General features: G+C 46.4%; 1 protein-coding gene across 2 annotated transcripts in view; it reads left to right on the top strand.

The window, feature by feature from the left end:
• The window catches only part of SLC4A9 (solute carrier family 4 member 9), an 859184-nt gene that overhangs the window by 366164 nt on the left and 470099 nt on the right, over positions 1–22921 (top strand). The window lies entirely within an intron of this gene.

Genomic DNA, 22921 nt, shown 5'->3' with positions numbered 1-22921 from the left:
GCCCCTGCCTGTCACACTGTCTCCGGGTGCCGCAGCTGTTCCTGTCAGCGGTCACGTGGGACCGCTCATTAGAGAAATGAATATGGCCACATATTCATTCCTCTGAGCGGTGCCAGTGACCGCTGACAGGAAGCGCTGTGGCACCCGGAGCCTGATCAGTCAGTGCAGAGAGACGCCGGGATGAGACGCCGGAACAAGACGCCGGAACGAGACGCCGGGAGCTGCAATCAAGAGAGGTGAGTATGGCTTTTTTTTTTTATTATTATTATTGCAGCAGCAGCAGCAATGGCAGAGCTTTATAAGGAGCATATATGGGGCAAGAATGAACGGTGCAGAGCTTTATAAGGAGCATATATGGGGCAAGAATGAACGGTGCACAGCTTTATAAGGAGCATAAATGGGGCAAGAATGAACGGTGCACAGCTTTATAAGGAGCATATATGGGGCAAGAATGAACGGTGCACAGCTTTATAAGGAGCATATATGGGGCAAGAATGAAGGTGCACAGCTTTATAAGGAGCATATATGGGGCAAGAATGAATGGTGCACAGCTTTATAAGGAGCATATATGGGGCAAGAATGAACGGTGCACAACTTTATAAGGAGCATATATGGGGCAAGAATGAACGGTGCACAGCTTTATAAGGAGCATATATGGGGCAAGAATGAACGGTGCACAGCTTTATAAGGAGCATATGAAGCACCCCCAGACACAGGGCCACAGGTCACTCGGTACCATTCCTTTCTGCTCGGTTCTGGGGTTGTCACGTGGCTGGACCCGGTCGTGACCCTGCAAAGGGGCGTCCAATAAGGGTGGTAGTACAGTCTGTCAGGGGGTTCGTGACGCCACCTGTGGTGTTCGATCAAGGTGACCGACGCTGCTGTGGCGTCCACTGGGGTGATGGAATGGCAGTTGGATGGTGTACCTTCCCACAGGTGAAGTATATCCCCAGGGCTTCCCAGTAAGGTGGATGGTGATGGTGTGAGGTGCAGGCAATAACGAGGACACAAGGTTGCAGTCTCTTTACCTCTTTACTGAAGGCTTCAATATTCTCAGTCCAGAGCACGTTCAGCCGGGCTATCAGAGACCGGCCGGTCCGATGGGCACATCCAGAGTTTCCCTCGCAGATGGAAATCGTTGCCTACAAATAGCGCCTGTGTGTTGTAGTCCTACCCTGCTGAGCATTCGGAATAGTCCTCACAACTGCTGTTCTCGTTTGTTCGTTCTCTACAGCTTTCTTTCTCTCTCTCGTTCTTTGGTTCCAAATGTTACTAGTTTCTAACGTCCCCCAGGTATAATATGGCTAGGACGCCACCCGTTTGACGGGAAGGCTTGGAGGTCTTCCGGGACCCTAGAGACGCCCCTCTCCCAATGTTGCCCCCTATGTCTTCGTAGGTGTAGAAGGTAGACAGCCAACCTATAATTGACTGTCCAGCGGAATTTGAAGTAAGGCCTGAAGTCAGTTACTCCTACGGTGATCCGGCCACCGACTACGTGCCTCAGTAAGATGTTGCCTCTCTCTCTCGGCATGACTCTTACTGGCTCTCCTTTGTGCTGATCTCGTTTACACTGTTCCACAATATTCTTCCCTTCGTGTTTCTCTCCTGGATACCGCCGCAGGGTGTGCAGGCGCGGTTCCGTTACTTTCTGTTCTGTTCGCTAGGCACCTGCCAGGTTCCCACGCCTGACAGGGACCCCCCTGTGCCTTCACCCTGCAACACCCCCTGCCACGGGATGTTGCCTGGTTCCAACCCAGTCAGCTTCTAACTAACTTCCTCCCCAGCCCCTAGTTTTACCAGTGTGAGGAGTGGCCCAATAAATAAAGCCTTTTTCTCCCCCTAGTGGCCGGAGTGTGAAGTGTAATGTGTTCTGGTGATACCTGGTCAGGAGAACTCTTTAGTGCCATCAGACGTACCGCTACTCTCCTTAGCGACAGAGTGCCATACTGCAACGACCAGGTCTCTGGGGCGCTGCACTTATATGGGGCAAGAATGAACGGTGCACAGCTTTATAAGGAGCATATATGGGGCAAGAATGAACGGTGCACAGCTTTATAAGGAGCATATATGGGGCAAGAATGAACAGTGCACAGCTTTATAAGGAGCATATATGGGGCAAGAATGAACGGTGCACAGCTTTATAAGGAGCATATATGGGGCAAGAATGAACGATGCACAGCTTTATAAAGAGCATATATGGGGCAAGAATGAACGGTGCACAGCTTTATAAGGAGCATATATGGGGCAAGAATGAACGGTGCACAGCTTTATAAGGAGCATATATGGGGCAAGAATTAACGGTGCACAGCTTTATAAGGAGCATATATGGGGCAAGAATTAACGGTGCATAGCTTTATAAGGAGCATATATGGGGCAAGAATGAACGGTGCACAGCTTTATAAGGAGCATATATGGGGCAAGAATTAACGGTGCACAGCTTTATAAGGAGCATATATGGGGCAAGAATGAACGGTGCACAGCTTTATAAGGAGCATATATGGGGCAAGAATGAACGGTGCACAGCTTTATAAGGAGCATATATGCGGCAAGAATGAACGGTGCACAGCTTTATAAGGACCATATATGGGGCAAGAATGAACGGTGCACAGCTTTATAAGGACCATATATGGGGCAAGAATGAACGGTGCACAGCTTTATAAGGAACATATATGGGGTAAGAATGAAAGGTGCACAGCTTTATAAGGAGCATATATGGGGCAAGAATGAACGGTGCACAGCTTTATAAGGAACATATATGGGGTAAGAATGAAAGGTGCACAGCTTTATAAGGAGCATATATGGGGCAAGAATGAACGGTGCACAGCTTTATAAGGAGCATATATAGGGCAAGAAGGAACGGTGCACAGCTTTATAAGGAGCATATATGGGGCAAGAATGAACGGTGCACAGCTTTATAAGGACCATATATGGGGCAAGAATGAACGGTGCACAGCTTTATAAGGAGCATATATGGGGCAAGAATGAACGGTGCCCAGCTTTATAAGGAGCATATATGGGGCAAGAATGAAAGGTGCACAGCTTTATAAGGGGCAAGAATGAAAGGTGCACTGCTTTATAAGGAGCATATATGGGGCAAGAATGAACGGTGCCCAGCTTTATAAGGAGCATATATGGGGCAAGAATGAAAGGTGCACAGCTTTATAAGGAGCATATATGGGGCAAGAATGAAAGGTGCACTGCTTTATAAGGAGCATATATGGGGCAAGAATGAAAGGTGCACTGCTTTATAAGGAGCATATATGGGGCAAGAATGAACGGTGCAGAGCACTATATGGCACAGATATGGGACAATAATGAACGGTGCAGAGCACTATATGGCACAGCTATGGGGCAAGAATGAATGGTGCAGAGCACTATATGGCACAGCTATGGGGCAATAATGAACGGTGCAGAGCACCATATGGCACAGCTATGGGGCAATAATGAACGGTGCAGAGCACTATATGGCAGAGCTATGGGACAATAATGAACGGTGCCGAGCACTATATGGCACAGCTATGGGGCAATAATGAACGGTGCAGAGCACTATATGGCACACCTTTCTATGGTACATCTATGGGGCAATAATGAACGGTGCAGAGCACTATATGGCACAGCTATGGGGCAACAATGAACAGTATGGAGCATCTATTTTTATTTTTGAAATTCACCGGTAGCTGCTGCATTTTCCACCCTAGGCTTATACTCAAGTCAATAAGTTTTCCCAGTTTTTTGTGGCAAAATTAGGGGGGTCGGCTTATACTCGGGTCGGCTTATACTCGAGTATATACGGTAATTCTTAACTGCTTACAGAAAAAAAAGAACATTGGGCTGTTCTTCAAAATAGCAGTGTCTGCATTTGTCCTCGCGAACTCACAACAAGTATTATTTTTTATGACTAATTAGATTAGCATACCCGTGAATCACTAACCTAATATTTAGTCATATGCCCACCATTTTTTAGAACTGCTTCACATCTATGTTGCATAGAGTCAGCCAACTTCTGGCACCTGTCACTGTTATTCCAGACAACGATGCTTCAAATTTATGAAGCTGGGAAATTTGAATCATATGGCCTAATGATGATAGTGAATAAGCCATAACCCTTACAGGCTAATTTTAAGCCTGAAGCCTTAAGGTACCGTCACACTAGACGATATCGCTAGCGATCCGTGACGTTGCAGCGTCCTGGCTAGCGATATCGTCCAGTGTGACAGGCAGCAGCGATCAGGCCCCTGCTGTGCTGTCGCTGGTCAGGGAAGAAAGTCCAGAACTTTATTTGGTCGCTGGACTCCCCGCAGACATCGCTGAATCGGCGTGTGTGACACCGATTCAGCGATGTCTTCACTGGTAACCAGGGTAAACATCGGGTAACTAAGCGTAGGGCCGCGCTTAGTAACCCGATGTTTACCCTGGTTACCATCCTAAAAGTAAAAAAAAACAAACACTACATACTTACCTACCGCTGTCTGTCCTCCAGCGCTGTGCTCTGCACTCCTCCTGTACTGGCTGTGAGCGTCGGTCAGCCGGAAAGCAGAGCGGTGACATCACCGCTCTGCTTTCCGGCCGCTGTGCTCACACAGACAGTACAGGAGGAGAGCAGAGCACAGCGCTGGAGGACAGACAGCGGTAGGTAAGTATGTAGTGTTTGTTTTTTTTTACTTTTAGGATGGTAACCAGGGTAAACATCGGGCCACTAAGCGCGGCCCTGCGCTTAGTTACCCGATGTTTACCCTGGTTACCGGCATCGTTGGTCGCTGGAGAGCTGTCTGTGTGACAGCTCTCCAGCGACCAAACAGCGACGCTGCAGCGATCCGGATCGTTGTCGGTATCGCTGCAGCGTCGCTTAGTGTGACGGTACCTTTAGTCAAAGTTATCTGAGCACACAAATCTCCAAGGGTGCCCAAACTTTTGCATTGGCCCATTTTCTATTTTGTAATTTTTAAAATGAAAAAAAAAAAAAAGACAATATATATAGAGAGAGAGAGAGTGTTCCCCCCCAGCTCAAACAGTGCTCTACCACTTGCAATACTTACAGTCATGGCCAAAAGTATTGACACCCCTGCAATTCTGTCAGATAATACTCAGTTTCTTCCTGAAAATGATTGCAAACACAAATTATTTGGTATTATTATCTTCATTTAATTTGTCTTAAATGAAAAAACACAAAAGAGGATGAAGCAAAAAGCAAAACATTGATCATTTCACACAAAACTCCAAAAATGGGCCAGACAAAAGTATTGGCACCCTCAGCCTAATACTTGGTTGCACAACCTTTAGCCAAAATAACTGCGACCAACCGCTTCCGGTAACCATCAATGAGTTTGTTACAATGCTCTGCTGGAATTTTAGACCATTCTTCTTTGGCAAACTGCTCCATGTCCCTGATATTTGAAGGGTGCCTTCTCCAAACTGCCATTTTTAGATCTCCCCACAGGTGTTCTATGGGATTCAGGTCTGGACTCATTGCTGGCCACCTTAGAAGTCTCCAGTGCTTTCTCTCAAACCATTTTCTAGTGCTTTTTGAAGTGTGTTTTGGGTCATTGTCCTGCTGGAAGACCCATGACCTCTGAGGGAGACCCAGCTTTCTCACACTGGGCCCTACATTATGCTGCAAAATTTGTTGTTAGTCTTCAGACTTCATAATGCCATGCACATGGTCAAGCAGTCCAGTGCCAGAGGCAGCAAAGCAACCCCAAAACATCAGGGAACCTCTGCCATGTTTGACTGTAGGGACCGTGTTCTTTTCTTTGAATGCCTCTTTTTTTCTCCTGTAAACTCTATGTTGATGCCTTTGCCCAAAAAGCTCTACTTTTGTCTCATCTGACCAGAGAACATTCTTCTAAAACGTTTTAGGCTTTTTCAGGTTAGTTTTGGCAAACTATTGCCAGGCTTTTTTATGTCTCGGGGTAAGAAGTGGGGTCTTCCTGGGTCTCCTACCATACAGTCCCTTTTCATTCAGACGCCGACGGATAGTACGGGTTGACACTGTTGTACCCTCGGACTGCAGGGCAGCTTGAACTTGTTTGGATGTTAGTCTAGGTTCTTTATCCAACATCCGCACTATCTTGCGTTGAAATCTCTTGTCAATTTTTCTTTTCCATCCACATCTAGGGAGGTTAGCCACAGTGCCATGGGCTTTAAACTTCTTGATGACACTGAGCACGGTGGACACAGGAACATTCAGGTCTTTGGAGATGGACTTGTAGCCTTGAGATTGCTCATGCTTCCTCACAATTTGGTTTCTCAAGTCCTCAGACAGTTGTTTGGTCTTCTTTCTTTTCTCCATGCTCAATGTGGTACACACAAGGATATAGGACAGGGTTGAGTCAACTTTAATCCATGTCAACTGGCTGCAAGTGTGATTTAGTTATTGCCAACACCTGTTAGGTGCCACAGGTAAGTTACAGGTGCTCTTAATTACACAAATTAGAGAAGCATCACATGATTTTTCGAACGGTGCCAATACTTTTGTCCACCCCCTTTTTTATGTTTGGTGTGGAATTATATCCAATTTGGCTTTAGGACAATTCTTTTTGTGTTTTTTTCCATTTAAGACAAATTAAATGAAGATAATAATACCAAAGAATTTGTGATTGCAATCATTTTCAGGAAGAAACTGAGTATTATCTGACAGAATTGCAGGGGTGTTAATACTTTTGGCCATGACTGTAAATATATATATATATATATATATATATATATATATATATATATATATATATATATATATATATATATATATACACATATATATATATGTGTATATATATATATATATATATATATATATATGGCACACCCTGTATATAATGCATATACTCATGTATAAGCTGACCTGAGTATAAGCCGAGGTACCTAATTTTGCCACAAAAAACTGGGGAAACTTATTGACTCCAGTATAAACCGGGAATACATTGTCCCCTCATCCTTATCCTGGTATGCATGGCTCCTCATCCTTATCCTAGTATGCATGGTTCCTCACCCCCATCCTTGTCTGCATGGCTTCTTATTCCCATCCTTGGCTGCATGGCTCATATAGGACAGAAACCAGGCTTTCATGATGCTTTGCACACAGTTGAGGCACCCAGTGCCAAAGGCAGCAAAACAACACCAAAACATCTTTGAACTTCTGTAAGTCGTGTACCGTGGGGGTATTCTTCAGGATACAGCGGAGTCACAGGGGAGAAAAAACAACTCCTACACAGTCCACTCTCCACAACTACTTTAGTTAGTTATGAGGGTAATTTAACCAGACAATGCTAAACAATAAAAAAACATTGTACAGACATTTAGCCAAAAAGCTGAAACACCTGTGTTGCATAGCACGGCACCCAAACTCTCTGTATCTACTGTACTTTCAATAAATCTACCTACTGGCATGCCTGCCTAAACCGGTTGCCCGTTACCTGTTTATACCCTGGAGATTGGATTAGTTATATGAGTGTAACGTACAGTGAGGGAAATAAGTATTTGATCCATTGCTGATTTTTTAAGTTTGCTCACTGACAGAGACATGAATAGTCTATAATTTTAAGGGTGGGTTAATTTTAACATTTAGCGATTGAATATAAAAAATAAAATCCAGAAAATTACATTGTATAAATTATATAAATTAATTTGCATTTTGCAGTGAGAAATAAGTATTTGATCCCCTACCAACTGTTACGGAGAAACAGGGTCAGTGGGTGATCTTGTCCGCTGGCCCGGCTGTCTTTAGCAAGACTGCATGGACCACGGCTCATACCACTGAACGCCCGCTCTATCTCCCAGTGGGCAATATACTACACAGACAACACAGGGTTAAGGTAAAACAGGGTGGCAATACTTTATTGAACCACAGCACACAATAGCAAACAGTGACTTCCCAACATGCCTGGAATTGTATGGGTACATGGGCGCATATAAAATATCACTGCGTCTCCACGTGTTTCCAGTAGGACATGATGCCAGAGCTCCCAGGGTCGCTACTCCATCTGTGGATGAACGCACAGAGAAGGGGCAGGGACAAGCATAGGGAGATGACCAAGAACTGTCCATAGAGTCTATACAAGGTCCAAAGCCAGTTGACATGATATCAGAGCTCCCAGGGTCGCTACTCCATCTGTGGATGAACACACAGAGAAGGGGCAACGACAAGCATAGGGAGATGACCACAAACTGTCCATAGAGTCTATACAAGGTCCAGAGCCAGTTGACATATCAGAGCTCCCAGGGTCGCTACTCCATCTGTGGATGAACGCACAGAGAAGGGGCAACGACAAGCATAGGGAGATGACCACAAACTGTCCATAGAGTCTATACAAGGTCCAGAGCCAGTTGACATATCAGAGCTCCCAGGGTCGCTACTCCATCTGTGGATGAACGCACAGAGAAGGGGCAACGACAAGCATAGGGAGATGACCAAGAACTGTCCATAGAGTCCATACAAGGTCCAAAGCCAGTTGATACGAGAGTCACCACCTGTCTTATCGGACCATCTCCATGGAACCAGGCGACCAGCGGGTCCCAACCCTGGCTTTCTCCAAACATATCCATGGTGCAGGGATGGTCACTGGATCAGATCTGTGTCCTTCCAACCGGAGCCGAAAACCCCTAGGTTGTATCGTATAGAATCCTAGACCAGTGTCCCTCGTGATGGTGCCATGATGAATTGGCTGCAGTCCTTTCTTCTGTCTGTAGTGTGGTTTGCAGAATGTCTTGCTGGTAGCTCTGTGTACTTCAGTCTCCCAGGATGTGAACTCTGAGTCAATTTATACCCAAGGCCTGTAAGCTATTTTTAGAATTACCCAGTGTCCTTTAGTTCAACATCAAGATATGGCAAACAATGGTGATGGGATTAAATAGCACTATTAGAATTTAAGCACACATCAATAAACAAAGCTTAACCCACTCAATGTACAGTCACTATTGCAGACTTAAGGTACCGTCACACTAAGCGACGCTGCAGCGATACCGACAACGATCCGGATCGCTGCAGCGTCGCTGTTTGGTCGCTGGAGAGCTGTCACACAGACAGCTCTCCAGCGACCAACGATGCCGGTAACCAGGGTAAACATCGGGTTACTAAGAGCAGGGCCGCGCTTAGTAACCCGATGTTTACCCTGGTTACCATCGTTAAAGTAAAAAAAACAACCACTACATACTTACCTACCGCTGTCTGTCCTCCGGCGCTGTGCTTCTCTGCCCTGCGTAAGCACAGCGGCCGGAAAGCAGAGCGGTGACGTCACCGCTCTGCTTTCCGGCTGCCCGGCGCTCACAGCCAGAGCAGAGAAGCAGAGCGCCGAGGACAGACAGCGAAGGTAAGTATGTAGTGGTTGTTTTTTTTACTTTAACGATGGTAACCAGGGTAAACATCGGGTTACTAAGCGCGGCCCTGCGCTTAGTAACCCGATGTTTACCCTGATTACCAGCGAAGACATCGCTGAATCGGTGTCACACACGCCGATTCAGCGATGTCAGCAGGAGAGCCAGCGACGAAATAAAGTTCTGGCCTTTCTGCCCCGACCAGCGATATCACAGCAGGGGCCTGATCGCTGCTGCGTGTCACACTGGACGATATCGCTAGCCAGGACGCTGCAACGTCACGGATCGCTAGCGATATCGTCCAGTGTGACGGTACCTTTACACAGTATGTTAGATAGTATATCGGTGGGCAGTCTGTCTTTTTGACCCACCAGACATAAACACTTAAATTCACAAGCCAATATACAGATAAAAAAACAGTTCTTTTGTTTATGCAAAAACGTAGCTGTCTGGGTAATTACAATCTGGTTTTTTCACACCAACCATTAAAGGTACCTTCACACTGAACAACTTCACAACGATATCGCTAGCGATCCGTGACGTTGCAGCGTCCTGGATAGCGATATCGTTATGTTTGACACGCAGCAGCGATCTGGATCCTCCTGTGACATCGTTGGTCGGAGCAGAAAGTCCAGAACTTTATTTCGTCGCTGGATCTCCCGCAGACATCGCTGAATCGGCGTGTGTGACGCCGATTCAGCGATGTCTTCACTGGTAACCAGGGTAAACAAAGTCTGGCATTATTGTGACTGGCCGGTATGTGTGTCACAGAGGAAGATGCTCTGCGCTGTCAGCCTGAAGTAAGGTTGTTCTAGGACCAGTAATCTCACAAGTAATTGTGTTGTTTTAGAGTGAGGCTGGCAGGGCTAGTTTGAGAGCTGGGCAGGTCGGACTAACCACAAACACTATCCATCTATGGGAGTGGTTACAGCTTGATGATGTGACCAGGATGTGGGTCACATGGTTCCTGTGTATGGACCTGAATGGTTCTGGGCTGGAAGGTCCTGTGAGAGTGTTTGGACCTGAATGGTCTGTGTTGTATGTCCTGAAAGAGGTAAGGTCTGTGTTGGAAGGTCTGGTGAGTAGAGATTTCCTGAAGAGCACGTGGAGAGACCGTGGACCTGGATGGTCAGTGGTGGAAGCTCCTGTGAGTGGAGACTTCCTGGAAGCACCTGGTGAGACCATGTACCTGCAGAGCCTGGGACGGCTTCTGTGCTGGCAAAGCCAGGACTGAGAAGGAGTCAGCCTGTGGAGCAGGAGCTTCTGAGAGATAACCCTGGGTATAGGGAAAGAACTATGTGCGCTGACAAAGGCCAGTTACTGAACTGTGCAGTCACCAGGAGACAGGAGAGATACAGGCTTGACTAGTGAATGCTTTGTAAAGCCATACATGATAAAGTAATGGACTATGTGTAAGCCGGTGATGTGAAACCTGGCTTATGAAGCGGTTTATGACACTTAAATAAACCGCATGGACTGTTTTGTGTGAAAAACCGTGCCTGACTACATTAATACGCTGCCAAGTGAGAGTTCATCAACACAAACAGTAGGCGCATTGCCACATATGGTGCTAGACTGCGGGCAATGGTCCAAGAAGCACATGTTACAGTGTTGGCTGGTCTGAGCCAGAGGAGTCGACAGTCTGACAACCATGAGTAATACTGACCGGGGTCAGTGAGAACTGTTTGTAGGATACCTCTGAGGAGAAGAGGGATTCGGGAACCTGTGTGGCCGACACCAACAGATAACGGACAGGAGTCCGTGTTATGCTGACCGGGGTCAGTGAGAAACTGTGTTTATGCTGTAAAGCCGAGGGTGTAACTTACAGGAGTACGTGTTATGCTGATCGGGGTCAGTAAGAGACTGTGGTTTTATTTTATTTTTTTTTCCTCAAATCACCTTGCTGTGGATCACCAGAAGATCCACGAAGCTGACAAGCGTTTGGCTGTAACTCGGCGGAGTTATGAAGTTTTGCTGTGGATTGGTGGGTTCACGAAGACTGCAGTAGAGCCATGCAGAGCCTTGTGGAGAATAGCTGCAGGTGTAGCAAAAGGTTCTGCAGCAGTCGGAGCTGCAGTGGCAGCAGCAGCGGCTTGTGATCGGCAGTCGGAGGTGCCAGCGGTTTGTGACTGCAGCAGGAGCTGTGGTACTGTCAGCAGGAGCTGATTAGGCGTCATAAAAACATTGTTGGTCCAGATCGTGCAAACTCTTAAAGGGCCAGTGCAAGCCCAGAGACATACAGTATTGGTGTACTGTGTGAAGTGGGGCCTGAAGAGTACCGTGGGGAGTCCACGGGGTGTACCCCAGGGAAGGGGTGGTATCCCAAAAAAGGGGGCGGTAACCCAAAACAGGGATGGTTGCCAAAAAGGGGCGGAGTCCTAAAAGGGGGCAGTATCCCAAAAGGGAGTAGTTTTCCAAAAGGAGGTGGAGTCCCTAGAGGAGGTGGTGACACTAAAGGGGGCAGAGTCCCAAAAGAGGGCGGTAACCCAAACTGGGGTGGTGGCCCAAAAAGGGACGGTGGCGAATGCAATGATGGACTGTTGCTGGGTTCAGTGTTCGAACGGCGCATGTCCAGGATGTTGTACTGACTTTCCATCTGACAAGATTTCACAGAGCTGTTCTGTAGAAGTTAATGGAGAGTGCGTGACTGGACTTCTGGACTCGGGGGACCTGGTTACCCTGGTGAGCACCGCACTTCCTGTCTATCTGATTTCCGGAAGGAATATGGAAGTCCACTGCGTTCATGGGGTCGCTAGGGATTACCCGGTGTCCAGGGTAATCATTGAGACGCCCACTATTATTTCCAGCTATGATGTCCCTGTAGTCCCACACTTGCCATTCCGTGTAGTAATAGGCCAGGACTTTGAAAGGTTTTGGGACTTGTTTGAGAAAAGGGGGGTGACTGATAAGGATGCGCCTGCCCAACTTACTGATCTGACGTTACCTGAAGGGTACAACAATGTGACTGAAAATGATGCGGTAGTAAAAAAGAGCGGAGCTGACTCCCAGATAGAGAGCACCTTGGGAGTTCACCATACTAAGGGGCGGACATACCGCATGTTCAGCCGGTGCGGCTGCACAGGGGCCCAGAGGTGGAGGGGGGCCCCTGCAGGACGGCTAATAATGAGGGCAATCTGGCCCCCAGGCTCCAAAGGGCCCCTGGCCAGATTGCCCTCATGTGAGGTAAGCTCCGCTGCCTGCAAAAGAAAATGGCAACGGACTGAGATGCAGCGATCCCTTCTGCTCCTTTCCCGCGTTTCCTGTTTCTCACACAGCGTTGCTGTGCCAGAGAGAGGAAGCTACCAGTGACGGTGATCCCCAGAGAGGCAGGTGTGTGTGTGCAGTCTTCTTCCCCCTGTGAGGCAGGTGTGTGTGCAGTCTTCTTCCCCCTGTGAGCTCCTCTTCCCCTCGCACTGCTCTGCAGCACACTAAACACCAGTGATTGCTGACTGTTCAGACTAGATCTGCAACTTCACTTCAACTCCGACAAAGCTCCAGCTCTGCATGTGCTGAATCGGAGGACAGTGAAGTCACATTAGTAGCAGGAGAATGTGCTGGGGGGAGGTAAGGAGAAAAGGGGGGCTCCTCTCTCTGGATTCACTTTACTGAGCATGAAATAACATAGAACGGCCAAATTGCTGTCAGATAAACGTTACAGCCAAATCTTTGTAGCAGTCCTATGCAGCACGGCCAGGCTCCTTCTAGGAGACCCAGCAGCTGTGGAGGAGGCTGGCAGCAAGTCCTCAAGGAGAGCTGTGTGCAGGGGGTCGTCCACTGCAGACCATCCCCTCTGCCACCTGCTGCACTCCTATGACAGCAAAGGAACCAGAGAATAAGGCTAGGTTCCCATTGCTTTAGGGCAATCCGTAAAGCGCATAGCGCTAGCGGATTGCGCTAACGCAATGTTTCTTTTTGGTCCGCGTTCGCCGTCCCCGCTAGCGCAGATCTGCGGTAGCGAGGGATGGACCTCGGACGCTGCAAGCAGCGTCCGAGGTCCGTCACAAGAGAACGGCACATCGCTAGCACGTAACGAAAATGGCACGTGCTAGCGATGCGCTACAGGCAGAAATAACATTGCTGTCAATGGGTGCGCTAACGGACCCGTTGCGCGGCGTTAATTGCGACATTTTTGCCGTGCAACGCTGTCCGTTAGCGTTAACCCATTAACGCAATGGGAACCCAGCCTAAAGGTACCGTCACACATAACGATATCGTTAACGATATCGTTGCTTTTGTGACGTAGCAACGATATCGTTAACAAAATCGTTATGCGTGACAGGGAACGGGAAGAAAAACATTAGACTTGAACAAAGAAGATCCAGGAAAACAAACTCAGAAGGGAGGTAAGAACATTTCAAAAACAATCCACAGTGAGGAGATTGGAACAAAACAAAATCCTCTAAACTGCATGCTTGCAAACGCCAGAAGCCTGACAAACAAGATGGAAGAACTAGAAGCAGAAATATCTACAGGTAACTTTGACATAGTGGGAATACCCGAGACATGGTTAGATGAAAGCTATGACTGGGCAGTTAACTTACAGGGTTACAGTCTGTTTAGAAAGGATCGTAAAAATCGGAGAGGAGGAGGGGTTTGTCTCTATGTAAAGTCTTGTCTAAAGTCCACTTTAAGGGAGGATATTAGCGAAGGAAATGAGGATGTCGAGTCCATATGGGTCGAAATTCATGGAGGGAAAAATGGTAACAAAATTCTCATTGGGGTCTGTTACAAACCCCCAAATATAACAGAAACCATGGAAAGTCTACTTCTAAAGCAGATAGATGAAGCTGCAACCCATAATGAGGTCCTGGTTATGGGGGACTTTAACTACCCGGATATTAACTGGGAAACAGAAACCTGTGAAACCCATAAAGGCAACAGGTTTCTGCTAATAACCAAGAAAAATTATCTTTCACAATTGGTGCAGAATCCAACCAGAGGAGCAGCACTTTTAGACCTAATACTATCTAATAGACCTGACAGAATAACAAATCTGCAGGTGGTCGGGCATCTAGGAAATAGCGACCACAATATTGTACAGTTTCACCTGTCTTTCACTAGGGGGACTTGTCAGGGAGTCACAAAAACACTGAACTTTAGGAAGGCAAAGTTTGACCAGCTTAGAGATGCCCTTAATCTGGTAGACTGGGACAATATCCTCAGAAATAAGAATACAGATAATAAATGGGAAATGTTTAAGAACATCCTAAATAGGCAGTGTAAGCGGTTTATACCTTGTGGGAATAAAAGGACTAGAAATAGGAAAAACCCAATGTGGCTAAACAAAGAAGTAAGACAGGCAATTAACAGTAAAAAGAAAGCATTTGCACTACTAAAGCAGGATGGCACCATTGAAGCTCTAAAAAAACTATAGGGAGAAAAATACTTTACCTAAAAAACTAATTAAAGCTGCCAAAAAGGAAACAGAGAAGCACATTGCTAAGGAGAGTAAAACTAATCCCAAACTGTTCTTCAACTATATCAATAGTAAAAGAATAAAAACTGAAAATGTAGGCCCCTTAAAAAATAGTGAGGAAAGAATGGTTGTAGATGACGAGGAAAAAGCTAACATATTAAACACCTTCTTCTCCACGGTATTCACGGTGGAAAATGAAATGCTAGGTGAAATCCCAAGAAACAATGAAAACCCTATATTAAGGGTCACCAATCTAACCCAAGAAGAGGTGCGAAACCGGCTAAATAAGATTAAAATAGATAAATCTCCGGGTCCAGATGGCATACACCCACGAGTACTAAGAGAACTAAGTAATGTAATAGATAAACCATTATTTCTTATTTTTAGGGACTCTATAGCGACAGGGTCTGTTCCGCAGGATTGGCGCATAGCAAATGTGGTGCCAATATTCAAAAAGGGCTCTAAAAGTGAACCTGGAAATTATAGGCCAGTAAGTCTAACCTCTATTGTTGGTAAAATATTTGAAGTGTTTCTGAGGGATGTTATTCTGGATTATCTCAATGAGAATAACTGTTTAACTCCATATCAGCATGGGTTTATGAGAAATCGCTCCTGTCAAACCAATCTAATCAGTTTTTATGAAGAGGTAAGCTATAGGCTGGACCACGGTGAGTCATTGGACGTGGTATATCTCGATTTTTCCAAAGCGTTTGATACCGTGCCGCACAAGAGGTTGGTACACAAAATGAGAATGCTTGGTCTGGGGGAAAATGTGTGTAAATGGGTTAGTAACTGGCTTAGTGATAGAAAGCAGAGGGTGGTTATAAATGGTATAGTCTCTAACTGGGTCGCTGTGACCAGTGGGGTACCGCAGGGGTCGGTATTGGGACCTGTTCTCTTCAACATATTCATTAATGATCTGGTAGAAGGTTTATACAGTAAAATATCGATATTTGCAGATGATACAAAACTATGTAAAGCAGTTAATACAAGAGAAGATAGTATTCTGCTACAGATGGATCTGGATAAGTTGGAAACTTGGGCTGAAAGGTGGCAGATGAGGTTTAACAATGATAAATGTAAGGTTATACACATGGGAAGAAGGAATCAATGTCACCATTACACGCTGAATGGGAAACCACTGGGTAAATCTGACAGGGAGAAGGACTTGGGGATCCTAGTTAATGATAAACTTACCTGGAGCAGCCAGTGCCAGGCAGCAGCTGCCAAGGCAAACAGGATCATGGGGTGCATTAAAAGAGGTCTGGATACACATGATGAGAGCATTATACTGCCTCTGTACAAATCCCTAGTTAGACCACACATGGAGTACTGTGTCCAGTTTTGGGCACCGGTGCTCAGGAAGGATATAATGGAACTAGAGAGAGTACAAAGGAGGGCAACAAAATTAATAAAGGGGATGGGAGAACTACAATACCCAGATAGATTAGCGAAATTAGGATTATTTAGTCTAGAAAAAAGACGACTGAGGGGCGATCTAATAACCATGTATAAGTATATAAGGGGACAATACAAATATCTCGCTGAGGATCTGTTTATACCAAGGAAGGTGACGGGCACAAGGGGGCATTCTTTGCGTCTGGAGGAGAGAAGGTTTTTCCACCAACATAGAAGAGGATTCTTTACTGTTAGGGCAGTGAGAATCTGGAATTGCTTGCCTCAAGAGAGGCCTGGATGTCTTCCTGGAGCAGAACAATATTGTATCATACAATTAGGTTCTGTAGAAGGACGTAGATCTGGGGATTTATTATGATGGAATATAGGCTGAACTGGATGGACAAATGTCTTTTTTCGGCCTTACTAACTATGTTACTATGTTACTATGACAGCGACCAACGATCAGGCCCCTGCTGAGAGATCGTTGGTCGCTGGGGAAAGTCCAGGACTTTATTTCGTCGCTGGATCTCCCGCTGACATCGCTGAATCGGCGTGTGTGATGCCGATTCAGCGATGTCTTCACTGGTAACCAGGGTAAACATCGGGTTACTAAGCGCAGGGCCGCGCTTAGTAACCCGATGTTTACCCTGGTTACCATTGTAAATGTAAAAAAAAAAACACTACATACTTACATTCCCGGTGTATGGTCAGGTCCCTCGCCTTCAGCTTCTCTGCACTGTCAGCGCCGGCCGTAAAGCAGAGCGGTGACGTCACCGCTGTGCTTTACGGCCGGCGCTCAGTCAGTGCGGGAAGCTGAAGGCGAGGGACCTGACCATACACCGGGAATGTAAGTATGTAGTGTTTTTTTTTTAACATTTACAATGGTAACCAGGGTAAACATTGGGTTACTAAGCGCGGCCCTGCGCTTAGTAACCCGATGTTTACCCTGGTTACCCGGGGACTTCGGCATCGTTGGTCGCTGGAGAGCTGTCTGTGTGACAGCTCTCCAGCGACCAAACAGCGACGCTGCAGCGATCGACATCGTTGTCTATATCGCTGCAGCGTCGCTTAATGTGACGGTACCTTATGATGCAAAATATATGGGAATTTACTATCTCTTTATCTGTATCTATCCATCCCATATCTATAATCTATCTATCTATCTACTATCTATTATTTATCTATGTATTATCTATGTATCTCCTATCTATCTATTACCTATCCATCTATCTATTATCTGTATCTCCTATCTATCTCATATCTATTATCTACAGTATCTGTCTATCTATTATCTATCTATCTATCTATCTATCTATCTATCCCATATCTATCTTCTATCTATCTATCTATCATCTATCTATCTATCCATCTTTCTCTCTATTATCTATCTATTATCTATCTATCATCTATCTACTAGCTATTATCTATCATCTGTATATCTATATCTATATGTCCATCTATCTCATGTCTATCTACCCCCAACAATGGCAGCTCCTGGTGTATTTGGGAACTTGGGCAATGGAGACTCAATGGACCAGCTATGCGACTAATACTAAAGGCCTCTGTGCACATTAAAGAGCTCAACACAATTTGATCATTCTTGCAGGTCCAAGAGAGCAATTAATGTATAATCGGACCCCCCGAATCTCCCCAAAGGTGGAGAAAAGGATCAGGCTCTTTGAACGTTAACTACTGATCCTCTTCCTCCTGTGAGATAATCCACCATCAGTGTCTGGTAGTGGCTTACTCCCCACTCCTGTTGGAAGCACCTACATCTTGCCTTGCGCAGGCGTGTACTATGGAGGACAGAGAATGAACTTCAATCCAATATTGCAGCCAGCATGCAGCCGGCGGGTAAGGAAAGGGTGAATCAAACACCCGATAACCCCGCCTCTATGGCTGAAAATTGTTCCCTCCAAATTCAGGTGACAGAGTCCCTTTAACAGAATGTCCTTTCTGCATATACTTCACCAGTTGTGGGGAAAAGGCAATGATGGTGGTGGTGGAAAGGACAATAATGGGGGTGGTGGAGGAGAAAGCAATGATGGAGGTGGTGAAGAGGGCAATGATGGGAGTGGTGGGGAAGGCAATGATGGAGCTGGTGAAAAGGGCAATGATTGGGGTGGGGGAGAGGACAATAATGGGATGCGGGGGGGAAGAGGACAAGATGGGTGTGGGGGATTGGGATGGGAAGAAGGGGGATTTATAATGAATTTAGGAACAGGGAAGGTGGAGGAAGTATATAGCACAGTCCCTTAGTATATAGCGTACTCGCTTATTATTTTATGATGCCGTCCCATATTTTATAGCTTCCTCTGCTGTTATGTACAGTGCTGTCTCTTCCATAGTGTATTCTTGTTATTTTTGTTATTCACAGCGCCCTCTTTTATTACATAGTCCCCTCTCTTGTTAGATGTAAAATGACTGCTGATGGAGGAGCCAGTGACCAGACGACCAGTCCATCAGCTCCTCCATTAGAAAAGAAGCATTCCCATGCTCCATCAGCCATAATTGCATTATACAGCTAACAAGACAGGACAGTATGTAATAAAAAATCAGGGCTCTATATAATCCAATATGTAAGGGACGGTACTGTACATGACAAGAGAGGGCACTGTATAATAAGGGACGGCAATATACATAACAAAGGAGACTATGTAATATATATACATGTATGTGTGTGTGGCTATATATATATATATATATATATATATATATATATAATGTAGCTTTGGAGAGGGGCCTGTTGTGAGTTCTGTTTTTGGGCTCCCTCTGGTGGTTACTGATGGTACTGGGTGACTTGTGTTCTCTGCGGTCTCTGGTGTCCACCTGTTCCATCAGGTTATGGGAGTTTCCTATTTAACCTGGCTTTTTTGTCATTTCCTCGCCGGCTATCAATGTAATCAGCTTGTCTTTTTACCTCTGCTACCTGCGTCTGTTATCTTCAGTACAAGCTAAGTTTTGATTTTCCTGTTCCACGTTTTGCTTAATTTTTGTCTTAGTCCAGCTTGCAGATATGTGATTCCTTGCTGCTGGTTGCTCTAGTGGGCTGAAATTACTCCTCATGTTCCATGAGTTGGCACATGAGTTCAAGTAATTTCAGGATGGTTTTTTGAAGGGTTTTTCGCTGACCGCGCAGTTCACTTTTGTATCCTCTGCTATCTAGCTTTAGCGGGCCTCATTTTTGCTGATTCTATTTTCATAACTACGTATGTGCTTTCCTCTCATTTCACCGTTATTACATGTGGGGGGCTGCTATTTCTGTGGGGTGTTTCTCTGGAGGCAAGTGAGGTCTGTGTTTCTTCTAATAGGGGAAGTTAATCCTTCGGCTGGCGCGAGACGTCTAGGAATCATCGTAGGCACGTTCCCCGGCTACTGCTAGTTGTGTGTTTAGGTTCAGGACCGCGGTCAGCTCAGGTTCCATCACCCTAGAGCTTGTTTTGTTTTTGTGCTTGTCCTTTTGTGATCCCCTGCCATTGGGATCATGACAGGGCCCACAGACACATTTCTTGCACAGGGGCCCCAAGCTGTCAGTGTCCGCCCCTGACCATACTGTGGGGTGTGACACAGACTCCGGGGGTGACTGTGACTCTGAGGAAGTAAGGGAGTACAGTAAAGAAGAGCCCACAAGAAGTGCAAGTCCTCCCTGCGCCAGAGATGTAAAGGGCCCAAAGAAGTTGAACCAGTTGCACCTGGTGAAGAAAGGAATAAAGGAAAAACAGTGTCTTGTGCTTTTGTTCAAGGTGTGAATTCTTGTCCAGACTGTACAACAAAGATAGATGTGTTCATGTTGCCCCTAGCAACCGCTAGCTTGGAGTCGGATGATCTGCCAGTTGATGGCGATGTAGAAGAAAACCTGGAGAGCACTGGTGGAGTGAGAATCCACGGAGGTAATGAGGAACTGACCTTTTGTAGACCCACGTCTGCGGTGACAGAGAGGGGTAAAATAGCGGAGTGTGGTGAAGGCTCCATAGTACCTGATGTGGAAGAGCTGGGGTACCCGGATACCCAAGAGAGGGCTGAAAATGCCATTGCTGAATCCCACGTGACAACCAAGGGTGCAGAAGTAGAGGAGGCCACCAAAGAAGTGGGGCCTGAAGTAGATACCTTCTTGCGTGATGAAAGCTCAACCAATCCAGAGGATGGAGGAAGCAAGCTAAGGAGGGTCCAAGAGACTGTAGAAGCCTGGTTGAAGCAAGAGGAGCTTCGGAGACAGGCTGCTGAGTGCCGTGTGGGTGCCTTAGAGAAAGAGGTTGTGGAGCTCAGAGGTCACCTGGCAGAAAGCCAGTCAATGAATAATGCAGCCTGGGAGAAGATGGAGCAACAGGTGTCTATCCTGGCCAAGCATGTAGAAACTGGTGACATTCTGAGGAAGTTGGCTCAGAAAGCTGAACAAGATGTTTGTTTAATGACAGCAGGAGAGAAAGAAACTACTCTGTTTAAATGCTTTCTAGATGTTCCTGAAGACCTGAGAGAGGCATGTGCCAGGGAGTCTATGCATGAAGAATTCAAGAAAGTTGAGGGTGCGTGTAAGGTGAACAGGACCCTGGAAACTAGTCAGTTAGTGATATTGTCCACAACTGATGTCACTGCAAAGAGAGTATCTACCCTGAGTGACATGCACTGGAGGTATGTGCATACAAAGTGAATGGTCCAATTGAGGAATGAAGACGCTGCTAGGCAACTGGAGCACATAAGAAAAGCTTGAAGTCTTCAGGAAGGTGTAATACAGGTGCCCGTCTCTATGGTGAAAAAAGTAATTGGAAGGAATTGTCAAGCTATGCAAGAGAAGGTGGATAAGTCGGAGTGGTGAGGTTGAGAATACCAGGTGTCCACGAAGACCAGTTACCCCTGGAAAAGGGTATGGTTCCCTTCTTCGTAGTGGAAGCAGAGGAGAGTCTTGGAAATGTACAGGCTTTGCTGGAGCACCGAGTGGCATATCTAAGAGAGATGGAGCAGTTAAGGCTTGAAAGACTGCGCCTTACAGGACTGCTTTTTCAAATTGATGCAAGATGGTTGCCGCCTTCAACCCATGGAAAAGGGAACAGAAGGGGCCCTCCAAATAATGGGATGGCTGACAGCCAAAGATGCTCAGCAAGACTAGGAGGCCGAGAATCTTCAAGTGGCTGCTCTATTCCCAGTACGAGACTGAGAGACATAGACAATAGCCCCTGTCAAGTGTTAAATGGGCCAGACTCAGATTCAGACCCAGGCCAGACAGCAGGCTCGACCGTAAGTGGGTCTCATGACCGCACCAGCCGTGGGTGGTGGCCATGGAGAGAAAGGTCGGGTAAAGGGGCACACTTGGAAAGTGTGGTGACTAAAGGTCTGGTGACACAGACAGACTGTGAATTAGGTGCCAAAGCTCAAGGCCTACATCTTGACCGCTGGGGATGGCGAAAACCTAACAAGGGTGTGATGTATGACACACAAAACCAACTGAGACGGTCCTCTTGACTGGTAGGGTAAGGTGACTTGGGTACCCAGTCTCGAGACCCCTGGTGTGTGACAAATGTTCAACCCCACAGGATTGAACAGAGGGGGGGAATATGTGATGCAGTGACCCCTCTTACAAGTGGGGGGCGCTGTATGGTCTCCCCAGAATACGCATGGAGGCGTACTGAGGCCATAGGAATGCATGGCAGTCGAAGGCATAACTATGGTGATGAGACAAAGTCTGGCATTACTGTGAATAGCCAGTATGTGTGTCGCAGAGGAAGATGCTCTGCGCTGTCAGCCTGAAGTAAGGTTGTTCTGGGACCTGTAATCTCACAAGTAACTGTGTTGTTTTAGAGGGAGTCTGGCAGGGATAGTTTGAGAGCTGGGCAGGTCGGACTAAGCACACACACCACCCATATATGGGAGTGGTTACAGCTTGATGATGTGACCAAGGTGTGGGTCACATGGTTTCTGTGTATGGACCTGAATGGTTCTGAGCTGGAAGGTCCTGTGGGAGTGTTTGGACCTGAATGATCTGTGTTGTAGGTCCTGAAAGAGGTCAGGTCTGTTGGAAGCTCCCGCGAGTGGAAACTTCCTGAAGAGCACGTGGAGAGACCGTGGACCTGGATGGTCAGTGTTGGAAGCTCCGGTGAGAGGAGACTTCCTGGTAGCACCTGGTGAGACCATGTACCTGCAGAGCCTGGGACGACTTCTGTGCTGGCAAAGCCAGGACTGAGAAGGAGTCAGCCTGTGGAGCAGGAGCTCCTGAGAGATAACCCTGGGTATAGGGAAAGAACTATGTGCGCTGACAAAGGCCAGTTACTGAACTGTGCAGTCACCCGGTGACTGGAGAGATACAGGCTTGACTAGTGAATGCTTTGTAAAGCTATACATGATGAAGTAATGTAATATGTGTAAGCCGCTGATGTGCAACCTGGCTTACTGAGCGGTTTATGACACTTAAATAAACTACATTGACTGTTTTGTGTGAAAAACTGTGCCTGACTACGTTAATCTGCTGCTAAAGGAGTGTTCCCCAACACAAACAGTAGGCTCAACACCAGATGTTCCTCAACCAAATACTCCTCCTCCATCCCGATATGATCTCAATTAACTCAGAGGAGTAGTCCATCCTCAATTATATTGAAAATACTCCAATATTAACCATCTGTATCATCGAATTAGCAGTGAACAAAGTCTATCGAAGTTGAACAACTGTCCCGTATTATAGTTACATAGTTACATAGTTATTAAGGTTGAAGGAAGACTATAAGTCCATCTAGTTCAACCCATAGCCTAACCTAACATGCCCTAACATGTTGATCCAGAGGAAGGCAAAAAAAACCCATGTGGCAAAAAGTA

This window comes from Ranitomeya imitator, chromosome 4, assembly GCF_032444005.1.
Source record: "Ranitomeya imitator isolate aRanImi1 chromosome 4, aRanImi1.pri, whole genome shotgun sequence".
NCBI classification, from domain to species: Eukaryota; Metazoa; Chordata; class Amphibia; order Anura; family Dendrobatidae; genus Ranitomeya; species Ranitomeya imitator.
This window is presented reverse-complemented; position numbering and strand designations above follow the sequence as displayed.